Genomic DNA, 16,725 nt, shown 5'->3' on the forward strand with positions numbered 1-16,725 from the left:
AATATCTTCTACCTCCTTATCACCTGATAAGATTTAGTTGTAGGTCAAGAGTGACAACCATGATGGTTTGCAGCCACCATGGCGCATCTTCTCTTTCTTTTGAATGCTGCAGTAAGACATAGTTCAGATAAGAATGTTTATGTCTGCTTCTTCTGTCTGAGTTTTTACCTTCAAAAGACTCTTCATTTAATCAGCCAAAGAAAGTGGAAGTTGGATAGCACTACACCACTTCTCCATGTCAGCTCAGGTTAAAATTTTGTGTTCCTTGCTTTCCTGAATTTTTCATTTTCCACATGCATTTATGCATATATGCATATATCAGTTTTAAATAAGAACTTATTTATGTATACTAATTTAAAATTAATAATAAAAAATAAGTCAAACTGTTCTTTTAATTCTTTAATGTATATTCAAATGTTCATATGTATTTTTTAATTCCCTGTGATAAGATACAGGGCATATTACAAATTATTTTATATGCTCTAACAGTAATAACAATATCAAACTATTTTAGTAGTCAGTTTTTTAACTAAACCATATACAATGGGTTCAGTAGTTTACAAGTAATAATAATAATAAAATGTTGAAGTTGAAATGGGGAAACCGGATCCTTGCCTGGTTTACACCCTCTAACCTCTGTAGCAGGTTTGGAGATGCATTTTCAGAATGATAAATCACAAGGTTTCTGATCCTGCTTAATAGGAAAATATAATAACAAATTGTAGCCAATACAAGTGTCTTTGTTAAAAATTTAAATATATTTTATTATTTCTCAAATGTAAGTTTAACTATTTATCAAATTTGTTTCAATGTAACTATATTTTTTTGTTTTTAAAGAAATTTCCTACTTACCTCAACTTCACTAAACCAAAGTTTATTATTCTCTATCATTGCTACTATGACTGTTTCATTATATTTACTCTGATAACTAACACTACTATCTATATTACTTGTTCTACTACTACTACTAATGCTATTATAATATTAATTTCATCAGAGCCAGGTTTATGTTTTTGCCTGACCCAAAAGTTTATACTCTGTATTCAACTACTGATATTATTATTGATATTAAAAAAATCTCTTTATCTTTCCCCCTACACTAGAAACATGCAGAAATATAAACATAATTACATTGTTAAAAGCATTTTGATTAACAAAATAATTGAATCATTCTATAGTCAGCCTTAAAGAAGTACAAGAAAAACTTAGAAAGAAAGGAATTAAAAGTTCATCATAGAATTAGCAGCCCCTTCTTTCAGTCTGCAAACTGAAACCAAAAGTAAAACATAATTAGAACTCTTATCTACCTCATTTACTTAAGGAGGATATTAAAAATTTTCATTGGGAATATCAACACAATAAATAAATGATAATGCTATAGCATAAGTATTCCAGAGAGTCAATTAATTTCACTCTTTAGAGACTTTAGGACCCTGTGAAGTTGCATTAAGAGCTACTTTTTTCCCTCCCTTTGCAAGGATATTATTCATTCATATTTTTTTTTTGTCTTCTTACATTAGTTCTGGGTAATAAATATCTACATTATTTTTTCATTTTTCATTTTATTTTCAGAATCTCTGTTTTCATCTTTTCTTTATTGCCAAGTGTAAGTGAATGTTTAATTTTAGTATTAAATTTATTCTGAGACACATGCCATTATATGAAATAGTTTTACACTGAATGTGATTATGCCAGAGATCAATGTATAATCTTCAATTCTATCTTTATTTCTCTGGAAGTTAAAATTGCAATGAGAGAATTCTGTTTTATAATATACAGGAAGACACATGAATTCCTTGTCACTAAAGTCTGTCACCAAGACATCTTAAGAGAGCCTTTGTATTGAATGTGCTGTCTAAATCAGCTTTCCCATCAATTCTGAAGCTATTTGTAGTCAAAAGTAATGAGTGTCTCAGCTGCTACTTCTTAGGGTTCAAAGTAATATATTAAAAAATCAAAGTAAAAGTGCAATGAATGAAAACTCCATTGAACTTCAGATAGCAATATTGCCAAGGCAATTACATCAAATAACAATTACCTTTTTGATGTTGTTAGCAATTGTCAATTTAATTTCTTTAAAGGTTGCCACATGTTGTTCAATAATGGATATTAATATACAGGTCAAAGATAAACATTTATCATAGAATACAGATTTATTTGTTAGAAAATGTGAAATAGAGAATATTTTAAAACTTGTTCTATAGATGAATGCAATATTCATGGCACAGAGTCTATTAAAGGAAGTAGGTCACAATTTATTCTAGTCATTTATTTTAGCTTTATAAAAAAATAGAGTATCATTCAGAAATAAGGAACTGATTATTAGCCTTCAATATGATAATAGGTTCCCCAGTTAAAAGCACAATTCCTATGAAAGATAGGGAGACAGTTGTGATAGTATCACAAAGATGCAGAAATTAGCTCCATTAACAAGTGATATGGAGTGTAGGATCTCAAAAAATTTCTCTGTAATTTAGTCATATTTGTAAAATGTTTAGAAATTACTTTACCACTTAACCCCCAAAATATGCTTGAGGCACAAGTTTATTTAAATACATATTTACTTATTGGTCAAAGACATCAAGGGTGTAAAGAAAATCTGATATTGACAGTAGAATTTTGTTATATTACTATCTGGTTTAGTCCCAAGGAAACATGCATATCAAGATTCTGTCATGATTATCTAAATTCTTTTTCAGCTAATTTTCAGGGCCAGAATTTGTTGATGTTAACATGAAATTGTTCAAACTGCACAGATCAATAAATCAAAGACAAAGATCTTCCTATTATAATCATTCCGGACTGAGGGTGAATATGTTGCCTTTACTTACTAAATTACACATATTTTATGTTGTTAGCTTATAGTTGCATTAGAGACTACTTAGAAAATTCTGCTAAATGGGTGACTATATATCTATATAATATATTAATATAAAATTATATGTACTATATACTTACAAAATCTACAAGATTAATATAAATTATATGTTAATATATAATACATAAATACAGATGATTATTCATGCCATATCCCTTTTAAATATGGTCAAACCATCTAAAAATGCCAAACAAACGTGATTTACCATTCCACCAAAAAGAACGCATGCATTTTAAAGTGGGCCAAATAAAGTTTCTAAAATGTCCTTTAAATTTATAGATAAATTTAGAAAACACTTAAACTTCATTTTAACTAATATAGAGCTCTTTATATAAATAAATACTAAAACATGTTAAATATATAATTTTTCATGTGATACTGATATTCTTATTCGTTGAACTAAGTTACAGAAATACCTGTTAAATTCAAATATACAGTTTATGATATAATTAGTGAGACAACAAAAATTATATTATTATAAAATAGAATTTGAGGCCAACATGATTAATGAAATGAGTGTAATTTGAATTGTCAGTGTTAATCTTAATATTAAAGTTTTGCTTGTAATCTATAGTAATTTCCAGAAATTCATATTTCAGGATATCTTCATGTTTTAATAAAAGTTATAAACACTAGGGAACTGTAAACTGTGACCTAGTTAATCCAGTTAACTTATTTAAGACATGTAAGTGGATAGCTAAGATAACAAGACCTGACCCTATTGCTATGTTTGATAGAATGCTAGAAAATATAAGCTAAAAGTGTCAACATTGCATGGGTTTCATTAACCTAAAGATACAAATTAGGTCAAATTTATACTAATATTCTTGCCCTTCAATGCTATGGCCACAGCCATGAGTATGCTTGGGCTTCAGAACAGGCTTGCCTCCAGTGTCCTCTGCTGTGGCAAAAAGAAGGTCTGGTTCAACCCCAATGAGACCAATGAAATCATCAATGCCAACTCCCATCAGCAGATCTGGAAACTGATTAAAGATGGGCTGATCACTGTGAAGCCTGTGCCCATCCATTCCCAGGCTTGGTACCAGAAAAACACTTTGGCCAGCAGGAAGGGCAAGCATAATGGCATTGGTAAGAGAAAACATACTGCCAGTGTTCAAATGCCTGAGAAGGTAAGCTGGATGAGGAGGATGAGAATTCTGTACTGGCTGCTCAGAAGATACTGTGAATCTAAGATTGACCACACGTGTATCACAGCCTGTACTGGAAAGTGAAAGGTGATGTGTTCGAAAACGAGCAGATTCTCATGGAACACATCCACAAGTTGAAGGCAGACAAGGTTCACAAGAAGCTTCTGGCTGACAGGCTGAGGCCTTCAGATCTATGACCAAGGAATATCATAGCACACAAGTGCTGTGAAGAGCAGCTCCAGGCCAAGAAGGAGGAAATCATCAAGACTCTGTCCAAGGAGAAAGAGACCAAGAGATAAAACTTTGTGTCTGTACATAGTGGCCTTAGCAATAACACAGATCTGTTATTCAATAAAACAAATCTTTATCTTCCAAAATAATAATAATAATAACAATACCCTTAAGTTATAGTCACTCACCATTTGTTATATTAGTGCAAAATCTATTGGGCTTTAACAGGGGATGATCTAGAAAATTCCAGGACCCAAATACATTTCCTAGAATCTCTTGTTGTCACTATTACTACTTGAATATATTCAGACTACCCCTTAAGAAAGACACACAAAAAGGGGCACCTGGGTGGCTCAGTCAGTTCAGTGTCCAACTTCAGCTCAGGTTATGATCTCATGGTCTGTGAGTGCGAGCCCTGCATCGGGCTCTGTGCTGACAGCTCAGAGCCTGGAGCCTGCTTCAGGTTCTGTGTCTCCATCTCTCTCTCTGCCCCTCCCCACCTCAAGCTCTGTCTCTCTCTCTGTCTCTGAAAAGACACACAAATCATTCCCTCAGTTTCTTGTTGCTCAGAAAGTTTACAATTAAGGATTAGTCTGTCTAGACTTCATCTTTCCAGTCCAACATGTGAAAAGTTTGCAAGTCATCAGTTCTGCCTTCACAGCAAGAAAAAAAGCTGAACAACTGAAAGCGAGTGATTTTTCTTAGGTTCATTAGAATATTGTGGTCACAGGTGTCAAAACAAAAATTCTACTGAACAGTATTAAACAAGCAAGGAAGAATTTCTTCAAGATTATTGAAATAGGGGAGAGAGACTAAATTCAACTCCACTGAAACAAACAAACAAAAAAAAGAAGTATTTTTAAGCACTGGAGTGAGTTGGTGAAAAAGCTGGAGGATGTTAATCAAAAAGTAAATGTACTAGGAGAAGTTAATCAGTAGGATATGGTGGGCACACTAAATTATTCTGAGTTTGCTAATATTTTTCTGTGCAATTAGACGATCTGAGTTTGCTGTTTGGCACCGTTGAGTTATACTCTGTATCCTCCTTCAGAAACTGAGAGATAGGGATCTAACCTCTTTTGATAATTATATTTCAAAGAGATGTTTCCCAGGTCTTTAAGAAGGACATTACTAGGTTGTAAAACTGGCAAGAGTTTGGAAGATTTACATTACTTACAAAGGGCAAAACAAGAATTTGCAATTATAAATATTCTAAAAAGTGTTTAATGTTTATTTATTTTTGAGAGACAGAGCATGAGCAGGAGAGGGGCAGAGATAGAGGAACAGAATCTGAAGCAGGCTCTAGGCTCTAAGCTGTCAGCAGAGAGCCTGACACAGGGCTCGAACCCATGAACTGTGAGATCATGACCTGGGCCAAAGTCAGACGCTTAACCAACAGAGCTACCCATGCACCCCTGCAATTGTAAACATTCTAAAGTAAATATTGTAAGGAAAAGGAGACCATAGTTCTATAATCAGGAAGAAATCTGTCTATTATTTAGTCATGCTCAGGGGAACATTAAGGCTGTCTTGGTCACAGGAGAAAGTATCACTGAGAGTGTAGGAAACTGGAGAATACAAAAAGAGAGAAAGAGCAAGAGATCAGCTCATCTGAAGCATAAGCTGCTGATAGTGCTACCTACATAGTAACGACATAGTACCTACATAGTAACTGATGAATTCCTGGAGGCAGACTGTGTGCACTAGAAATCCTAGCTAAGGCTATAAGACATGAAAATAAAATGAAAGGTATACAAATAAGGGAGAAAGAAAACTGTTTTTGTTCACAGAAAACATGATTATTGAGGTAGAAAATCTTAATGAATCAACAAAAAACTCTTGAATTAATAATTAATTATATTAAGTTTGCATGATACAATGTTAGTAAGTTAAAGTCAGTTGTTTTTCTATACCAGCAATCAACAATTGGAATTCAAATTAAAAAATTTAATACAACTTACATTAGCACCAAAACCAAGGAAATAACATAGGTAGAAAGCCAATAAAATATGTACAGAATTTAAATGATGAAAAACAAATAAAACTATGATGAGGGAAATCAAAGAATATAAATAAGAGATTTTCATGGGTAGGTAGTCTAAATATTGTTACAAAGGGGAAAAGATCATCTCTTCAACAAATGGTGCTGGGAAAAATAGATATCCCTATGTAAAAGGATGAATTCAGACCCGTAGCTAATACCTTACACAAAAATTAATGCAAATTGACCAAAGATGTAAGACCTAAACTTTAATACTCCTATAAGAAAATCTAGGATACAATTTCAGATATTCATATTTGCTGGTGAGTTCTATGGATATGACACCAAAAGCATAGGCAACACAATTTTTAAAAAGCGGGTCCACATCAAACTTCAAAAATTTTGTGTACTAAAGGAAACAACAGAATGAAAAGGCAACCTACAGAATGGGAGAAAATAATTGCCAATCATATATTTGATAAGGGACTAATATCCAGAATATATAAGGAACATCTACAACTCAATAACAACAACAAATTAACTCACTTAAAAAATGGGCATAGGATTTGAATACATATTTCTCCAAAAAAGAAACACAAATGAAATTTAAGCATATGAAAAGGGTTTAACATTACTAATTATTAGGTAAATGTAAATTAAACCACACTGAGATATCTCACACCCACCAGGATAGCTGTTATCAAAAGAACTGAAATTAATGTTGGTAAGAATGCAGAGATGTTGGAAACCTTGTGAACTGTTGGGGGGAGGGGGATGCAAAAGGTTATAGCCATTAGGAAAAGCTTCCTTAAAAAGTTAAAAAAAAAATAGAATAACTAACTATATGTTCCAATAATCTTATTTCTGGGTATATACCCAAAAGAATTCAAAGCAGGATCTTGAAGAGTATCTGCATACTTTGTTCATTGTAGCATTATCCACAATATCTAAGAGGTGTAACCAACCCAAATGTTCATAAACAGATGAATGGATAAAAAAATATAGTGTATACATACAATGGGATTTTATGCAGCCTTAAAAAGGAAGGAAATTCTCTCACATGCTACAACTTGGATGATCCTCAGGATAAAATGTTAAGCAAAATAAGTTAGTCACCAGATAACCATATGATTTCTCTCCCATGAAATGTCTCAAATAGAAAAAAAAATTCATGGAAACAGTAAGTAGAAGGTTGGTTGCCAAGGGTGGAGGGTACAGAAAAGGGTAGTTAGTATTTTGGTTTATAGAATTTCAGTGTTGTAAATGAAAAGGTTCTGTAAATCTGTTGCACAAAAATGTGACTATACTTCACACTATACTTAATATTATGTACTGAACTATACATTTAAAACCAGGTTAGATGATAAATATCATGTGTTCTTTTCCACAATTTTTTAAAAGATTGGCAAAGACTTTGGGTAAACATTCATCAAAATAAGATGTGCAGATGGTCAATAAGCACATCCAAAAAAATGCTCAACATCACTAATCATTAGGGAAATGCAAATCAAAGGCACAATTTCACACCACTTTATAATCATTAGGATGGCTACTATTAAAAAAGGTAACGAATGTGATGAAGATGTAGAAAATTGAAGCCCTCATTCACTGTTATTAGGGGACTATAAAATGGCACAAATTGTGGAAAATGGTATGATGGTTCTCAAAACATTAAAAATATAATTAATCATATGATCCATCAATTCTGCTTTTGGGCATATGCCCCAAAATTGAAAACAGGGACTCACACAGATAGTTTTATAACTATATTCATAACAACATTGTTAACAAGAGTCAAAAGGTGGAAAGAAAGCAACCCAAGTGTCCATTGAATATTAATGAATAAACAAATGTGGTATGTACTTACAGTGGAATATTATTTAGTCTTAAAAATGAAGAAAATTCTGACACATGCTACAATATGGATAAACCTTGAAGACTTAAAATAAGTGAAGTAAGTCAGCCACAAAAAGATAAATACTCTATGATTTCCCTTGTAGAGGATCCTTAGAGTGGTCAAATTCATAGAGACAATAAGTAGAATAGAATTACTATGGGCTAAAGAGAGATGTTGAATAAATGTTTTCTACTGTATGTGATTCAGGATATTTAATAATGAGGTATACCTTCAGTCAGTATTTAGAAACTTTCTTTCTTTCTTTCTTTCTTTCTTTCTTTCTTTCTTTCTTTCTTTCTTTCTTTCTTTTTTCTTTCTTTCTTTCTTTCTTTCTTTCTTTCTTTCTTTCTTTCTTTCCCCTTTAGTTTTGATGACATTTCTCTGCACCTCTGAGATAGAACCAATAGTCCCCAATCAGGGCAGAGATACTTGGTATTTGGAGGTTAGGGTCCTTTTTGCCCACTCTGGCTGCCACAAGTTATGTGTCCAAGCTGCTTCTGGAACACTTGTTGAGTTGCTACTGTGGCCAGAGGGGTAGAGGAGGGGTAGGTGCTACTGTGCTAAGATCCGAAATTGAAATTAACTTCAGTTTACCATTCAGGCCTTCCCTTAGAAGTTTTAAGCCTTCAGTAGACTCCAGATACAAAATAATTACATCAGGCAGATTCTGCCATTGCAGTGTTGTATTGGTAGGGAGACACATCCTACTCTACCATTTTCACAGATGAGATCTTTATATACACATATGTGTATGTGTGTTCATGTATCCATATATGTATCCATATGTACCATGTACATATATGTATGTGTGTATGCAGAAAGATCTTTGTATGTATGTGAGTATGTATATATGATGTATACATTTTATGTTTGTATATATAAATGATGATATCTTTACAACTTTAAAGGTAATTTAGAGAGTCAGGGGAAATTTGGAGGAATATAATATAGATAGTTCCTTGAAATTCTTAAGTCAGTCAAGAAGTACTTGATTAAAGAAGTACTAAATTAAAGGTAATTTAGAGAGTCAGGGGAAATTTGAAGGAATATAATATAGATAGTTCCTTGAAATTCTTGAAATGTAAGTCAGTCAAGAAGTACATCCTGGGGGTACCTGGGTGGCTCAATTGGTTGAGAGTCCAATTCTTCATTTTGGTTCAGGTTATGATCCCAGAATCGTAGAACTGATCCCCGCATCAGACTCCATGTGCACATGGAGTCTGCTTGGGATTCTGTCTCTCCCTCTGCCACTCTCCCCCATTTGCTCATAATCTCTCTCTCTCTCTCTCTCTCTCTCTCTCTCTCTCTCTCTCTCTCTCTCTTTCAAATTAAAAAAAAAAGAAACTGCATTCTGTATGTAGCATACATATTTCCTAGCATCTAGAAGAAATTAGATAATTTGGCAATATGTTGATGAATTTAGGTCATTAAAATCCAGGATTATTATTTATTAAATATTTGAATTTGTATTTGAATGTATGTGTAACCCTCTGATTATGTCTTATTATGATTAAGATGGTCAAAGAAGAGGCACCTAACTACAAGTAGAGATCATTTTATGATGCATTTTTATTTTTGTCCTTGGGGGAGTCTGATGATAAGATTCTACATACTGAATTTCCAGATTCCATATAAATTTCCTTATTATTGCTGGATAACTTTGGTTTGTTGCTTTGCTTCTGTTTTTGAGTATTTATTTTATGCTAACATTTTTACTGCCTATTGAATGACTGTTAACACACAGGTCAGTTAAAAGTGTCCATAGTGCACAGAATATTCTGCTAGAAAATATTTTGGAGATGTGCCTACTCACTATTTACATTGGCACTTGCAGTCTGCAGTATAATCAGAATGAGTTAGTGTAATGTTGTACTAAGTAAGCAGGTGGCTTAATTTTGCAGGAATTAGGCAGTCAGTAAAATAGGGAATTTGAATTTCGTCCATAAACACAGGAGTTGCTTTAGTTTCACAACATTGCCAAACTTGGAAAGGACATTAGGATTTGTGTGTGTTTGTGTGTGTGTGTGTGTGTGTGTGTGTGTGTGTACACACATAAATGAAAGGTAATAGAATATGAACTTGTTAGAAAATTGCTCAGTATTGCAAAACAGATCACATCTTGGTGATTGAAAGAAATGCTAATATTAGGGAATTTATTTCTTCCAACATATGGAACACATTGGAAATACAGATTCAAAAAAGCTTTAAGCACATTCATATATTTATAATTTTATATCTAATAGGATATATAGTAAAGGTATATCCCAACAGGTTGACTTTACCATCAAATTAAAAAAATATTAAAATGATGCTTATATGCATAATGGAATGTATACTTTGTATGCCTCATTTATTTTTTTACTATGTCTTTACAAAATACTAAGTCTTAATTTAGTATGGGGAAAGTACAATGTATTTAGTTGAAATAATGTGGCCAAAATCAAACACCTAATAAATTGTCAAGTTAGGATTTCAAGCCAGCCTTTCTAATATCAAGGTTTTGTGCTTGACAAGTTATTAATGTTCCCATTTACTTAAGGAAAGTAAATCATGGGGGTGGATGAGCGTTTAAGAGGGCAGTGCTTACGTCTGTCTTGACCTGGAAGAATTTGCTGAATTAACATTTACACTTAGAAAAAATGAACATTATATTTCTAAGCTGAGATGGTGAGAGAACAGTAGAGAGTATCATGAACAGAGAAATTATTATGAACAAAGATATGCAGATTCATAGTTTTTTAGGAGATGTGCACATAGTCCAAACATATTTTGAAAGGTAATTTAGAATCTACCCTATGACCCAGCAATAGCACTGCTAGGAATTTACCCAAGGGATACAGGAGTACTGATGCATAGGGGCACTTGTACCCCAATGTTTATAGCAGCACTCTCAACAATAGCCAAATTATGGAAAGAGCCTAAATGTCCATCAACTGATGAATGGATAAAAAAATTGTGGTTTATATACACAATGGAGTACTACGTGGCAATGAGAAAGAATGAAATTTGGCCCTTTGTAGCAACATGGATGGAACTGGAGAGTGTTATGCTAAGTGAAATAAGCCATATAGACAAAGACAGATACCATATGGTTTCACTCTTATGTGGATCCTGAGAAACGTAACAGAAACCCATGGGGGAGGGGAAGGAAAAAAAAAAGAGGTTAGAGTGGAAGAGAGCCAAAGCATAAGAGACTCTTAAAAACTGAGAACAAACTGAGGGTTGATGGGGGGTGGGAGGGAGGAGAGGGTGGGTGATGGGTATTGAGGAGGGCACCTTTTGGGATGAGCACTGGGTGTTGTATGGAAACCAATTTGACAATAAACTTCATATATTGAAAAAAAGAAAGAAAGGTAATTTAGAGTCAGATTGTTAAAAGCTTTCATTGAGCTTATAGGATGAAACTTAAATTGTATCATATAGGAAATAACAAGGGATTTAGGAAATGAAAAAAGGCTCCTAATCATAATTATAACCTCGTAATCTATTGTTTGAAATATATTAAAATGTTATATATACACAATATCAATACATATATGTATATAACCGTCATATATATGTTGATTTGTTTACCCCACAAGATTTCATTTATATTAGATTCAAGCAGTTGCATGACTTTAGATGATGAGTTCCTACGGGAAGTGTTAAGAGACTTTGTGTCAATCAAGTCCATTCATATAAATATGTTTTTTTCTCTTCCACATCTTCGGATACATAAGAGACCCATGTATCCTGTGGTTTAATAGCACAATGATTCAAATTGTTCTTTTAATTGTGCGTCTCAATCATTTTTATGATTTATTGTTTTCTAGAAGAACTAGAAAGAAAATCCAACAAGTTAAAAACATCAAAGTCTTTTGAGTCTGACAGAACTTTTTATGAGTCCTGCCTAAGCCCACTCTTCGAATAGGATAGTTAACTCCCCAAAATATCCATTTTTAATCTATCAAATGGTGGGAATTTACTTCTAATACATGATGTTGCTATGAGAACAAAGAAAGGTGGAGAACACACCATAGTGTGTTCAAGGATTATTAGTTTTTGTCTTTCCACCATGCCTACTCTTGGTCATTACTTTGAAGTAGGATCAACAATCATTGAGTTTTGGCTGGAACATGCATGCGGCAGTTTAATCTAGGTTTGATCTAGAGAGGCAAGGCCAGACATGAGGTTTTGTTAGATGAGGGTCATGAACAGAATTTGAATCATTATTTTAAGGCTCTCCCATCGTTAGCAATATAGTTAAGGGTTTTCAGAAGGCAAAGTGATCTTCAAGGTATTGTTTGATAGTAGAATCAAAATGTTTTGGTGTTATTCTCAATTTCCCCTTCCTTTCAGGTAGCTCTAAAATAGCTCTAAGAAGGAATAAGGCTTTAGCTTCCCAAATTGTACTGAATACTGAAATCATGTAGTGAGCTTCTAAAACTCTGGATGACAGGGTCATAGCCCATATCAATTAAATCTTTATGCCTGTAGGTAAGAGCCAAGAATAAATATAAATGTTTTTAAAGACCCCTCTCTCCCTCTTCCTGCTGATGATTTGATTGTGCAGCAAAGTTTAAGATTCACTGGCTTTGGGAAATATTCTCTTTCAATTTGAGGTTCAAACTAAGATTTTTATGTAGGCCAAAAACCAGATTAAATTAAATATAGTCAGTCAAGCAATAAAATAAAAATGATCTAAAGTTATTTACTTTCATTATCAGCTGTTGATAAAGATTATAAATTGTCTTCAAATATTGTCAAGTGTTATTGTTTATTGTCTAATGTGTGAAATAACATAAAGTTTACATTACTGCACTTGTATATTGTAAACACAAATTTTTAGCTTTCAGGGTTTGGATTCAAATGGGGACAGGGCATACATAAGTGGCAGAAAAGTAATGTTGGGCAGACTATCTAAATGCAGATATCTAAGAATGGTCTCGCTGTCAGTTTTCTCATTGAAAATGCAATGTTTCCTGGGTTTTATTCTTCCATCAAATCCAAAAGAAGGCGTGATGACATATAATCATCACCGTTTAGCTAAAATGGCTTTTAACTGTATTCAGCAGGACTTTCTATTAGAAGTTGTGTAATAAACTCCATTATCAAGTAGATATTACCAGAAATCGTTATCACTAACTCAAGTTGTATTATTTTGTGAATTCTTCTAGTAAGTCTCATTTTATGATACTCGATTCCACTTAAATTTGTTATTTTCTTCTCTTGATTGTTTCTCTAACACTACCATCACTTAGTTGTCAACTGCAACAGCCTTGTTTATTACATGTACTATTACAATTTTTCATTATTTATGCAGAATTTACTATTGCTGAAGAATTAGAAGGTTTACCCTTATCTCTAAGTTTTATACATACATATATATGTATGTATGCTTCTTTGGTATGTCACACAAATTCTCTTCACTCAATGAGCTGTTGACAAGATGTAGACATTGTGTCAGGAAATAGATCTATCACACAAAATAACCCAATTGCCTGCTTAATGGTAAACATGCTGAAAAGAAAATAGTGAAAGCATAGCTCAAGTAATCATATCCAATCATGATCATTATGTTGGATGCCTTTTCATAAGAGTGCTAGGTGGTATTTTTCTCCCTTTTTTTCTTTTTAATGTATGATGTCAATACACATATGCTGTTAGAAAAAAATTACCATATATCTCAATCTAGCAATATGTATTTATTAATTATTTGCAATAAGGACCAAGAATCATAACATGATGACATAATAACCTAAACATATTCTGTATTTTATTTTATGTAACTTATATTGTATAAGAATCTAAGCCCAGTCACAATGTTGCCATCAAACACTACTGACAAAATATAAGCTCATAATACAGCTTGTATAAATAATTAAAATTTACTACCAAGTTAATTTTAAAAAGCACTTGCACAGTCAGATCATGCTGGTTTTATGAACTGTTTATGCAGCAGTGGAGTAACTTTACGAAATCTATGTACATTCTGAATAAAAAGCATTAAGTATTCATGAGGTTATTGTGTGATGTGTCTGGCAATACAGTGTGCATACATTATATGGATATATAAATTGAACTCAGTGTTTTAAATATAAAACAAATAATGCTTACTATTTACAAAAGTACTCTTCATGCAAATTCTAGAAAATTTAAGTTTTTAAAAGTAACCAGATACAGTATAAAATTGATGGCATATACTACACAATAATTTTAGGAAGTTACTAACTTCCCAATTTTTTGCAAGAAGAAATCCTTCAATTTAATTTATTCACATTGCTTTTTGGTGCTCAATGTAATCCAGTAACTGCCTGAAAAATATGCATGTATTTCTTAACTGATTATTGGTGCATAGCCAAAAGTGTATATTCACACAAAACAAATTCCTACATTTTAAAATCATGTCTTAACAAAATCATGTCCTACACATTATCCATAAACAACACTTTTGGAAAATTCAGACTTCATCTTTTCTTTTTAAAGTTGATCCATACTTCTTTCTGTATTTTCAGACTTATTTTTTTTTTTTTTTTGGTATTTATTGTCTGTACAGAAGCACTGAGATTTTTTTTAATATTTATTTATTTGTAAGAGCAAGAGAGAGAGCACGAGTGGGAGGGGGCAGCGAGCTAGCTAGCTAGAGAATCAGGAGCAGGCTCAGCATTGTCACTGTCAGCACAGAGACTGATGTGGGGCTCCACCAATGAATCGTGAGATCATGACCTGAACTGAAGTCAGAAACTCAACCAACTGAGCCACCCAGGTGCCCCAAACACTGAGATTTTTGATGATTCTCCAGATAGTTTCTCTTCATCAATCGTATCTTCTCAACTGAACAACAGATTTCAGATATTCACATAATAACATCTAACTTCTTTTCAATCCCATATCATTTACCTCTTTGCATAGTGCCTGATGGGATAAAGTATACATTCTATATTGTTTTCAAATTAATGTCCACCCCTAAACCCATCAATCTGAATTAAGTCACTATCGCATCACCTGTGGTCTATATGCATTTTTAACCTGTTATTAACACTGCTACTGTAAGGCTAATGTCATACACGACAGCTTCAAATCCAAATAATTTTATGCCAATATCACTTTCCATTCTACTTTAATACTGGGATTATTAGAATCACTTTCCGTGGAGAAGTGATTCTTGTAGCATGTATAGAAGTGAGTCCATCACCTTAATTTTATTAACGTAAACTACAATCCACTCAGATTACATAGTAACGACAAGTGTGCTGCAATAAAAAGTATGCTGTGCAGAGAACATATTACATCGGTGACCAGTACTGACCCCTTGTTGCCAGTTTGTTCCAACCCCTGTTCACAGTGTTGCCTTCAGTTTCTGTATCATTGAGACATTTGTTTTGTGAAAGATCTTTCTTTATCCTTATGCTAATAAAGAAGCTCATGCATTTCAAAACAACCACTAAATCCATTTTTGTCTCTCTTGTTTATTTTGAAAGAAAAATCTTTCAGAACTTGTTAAAAATAATATGAAGAGGTCTATCAGAAGCAAATACAGCATTCAATTACCATCAACTTTATTTAGCCAATCCTTCTGGTACATTCAAATCCTTCTATAAAACTTGTAATGAAAGGTTATGATTGGTAAATTTGATAACCTCATAAATTAAAATTCTAGTAAAACTTTTTTATAATTGGAGAAAACATTTTAATTGAATAATTTGTAAACTCTTTGAAATTTCAAAAACATAACTAGTATCAGGACACTCAGTACATTGTTAACAAATTATCCTCATCACAAGGGCCCTGATAAAGGGAGACAGGAGAGTCAGAGATGAAGAGGGGACAGGATGGCAGAAGCCAGAGGTGACAGAGATTTGAAGATGTTGCACTTCTGTCCTTGAAAATGGAGGAGATTTCTCAAGTAAGGATACAGGCCTCTAAGGCCTGGAAAAAGCAAGAAAAGAAACTCTCCTAGGTTCTCCACAACATAGCCTGCCAATACATGGATTTTAGGTCTTTTGACCTCTATAATTGAAGGATAGTAAATGTGTGTTGTTTTAAGCCACCAAGCTTATGGTAGTTTGTTACAGCAACAATAGAAACTTAATACCCTGAAAAAGCACTTTGCCATTGTTTCGAAGGTGAAGAAGAAGGTTGTTTAAAAAGTTTTATTTATAATTTTAGCTTTTATTTAATTTTTTTCATGTTTTATTTTATATTTGAGAGGGAGAGAGAGAGAGAGCACCAACAGGGGAGGGGCAGAGAGACAGAGACAGAATCTGAAGCAGGCTCCAGGCTCTGAGCCATCAGCAGAGCCTGATGTGGGGCTCGAACTCATGAACTGTGAGATCACGACCTGAGCTGAAGTTGGACGCTTAATCCACTGAGCCACCCAGGCACCCCTATAATTCTAGCTTTTTCTTAACATTTATTATGAGCCATCTCTGTGCTAATCACATATCTCAATACTTCAAAAGGGAAGAGATAAAATTTATCCAAGTTTTCTTCTTGTAGCAGTTTGTTCTTCTACCAATTAATAGAACTGAAATGCAGTTTGGTATTTAGATGTGTTTATTATGTTTACTCTTTGTAATCAAGATAGGATGAAAATGCCTCTTTATTAGAC

General features: G+C 33.3%; 1 long non-coding RNA gene and 1 pseudogene across 1 annotated transcript in view; both read left to right on the forward strand.

Annotated features, from left to right (window-relative positions):
- The window catches only part of LOC122213422, a 263,719-nt gene that overhangs the window by 237,317 nt on the left and 9,677 nt on the right, over positions 1-16,725 (forward strand). The gene's annotated exons all lie outside the window — the stretch shown is intronic.
- Positions 3,733-4,325, forward strand: LOC122213401 (annotated as a pseudogene).

The sequence above is a fragment of the Panthera leo genome, chromosome A1, assembly GCF_018350215.1.
Source record: "Panthera leo isolate Ple1 chromosome A1, P.leo_Ple1_pat1.1, whole genome shotgun sequence".
Lineage (NCBI taxonomy): Eukaryota > Metazoa > Chordata > Mammalia > Carnivora > Felidae > Panthera > Panthera leo.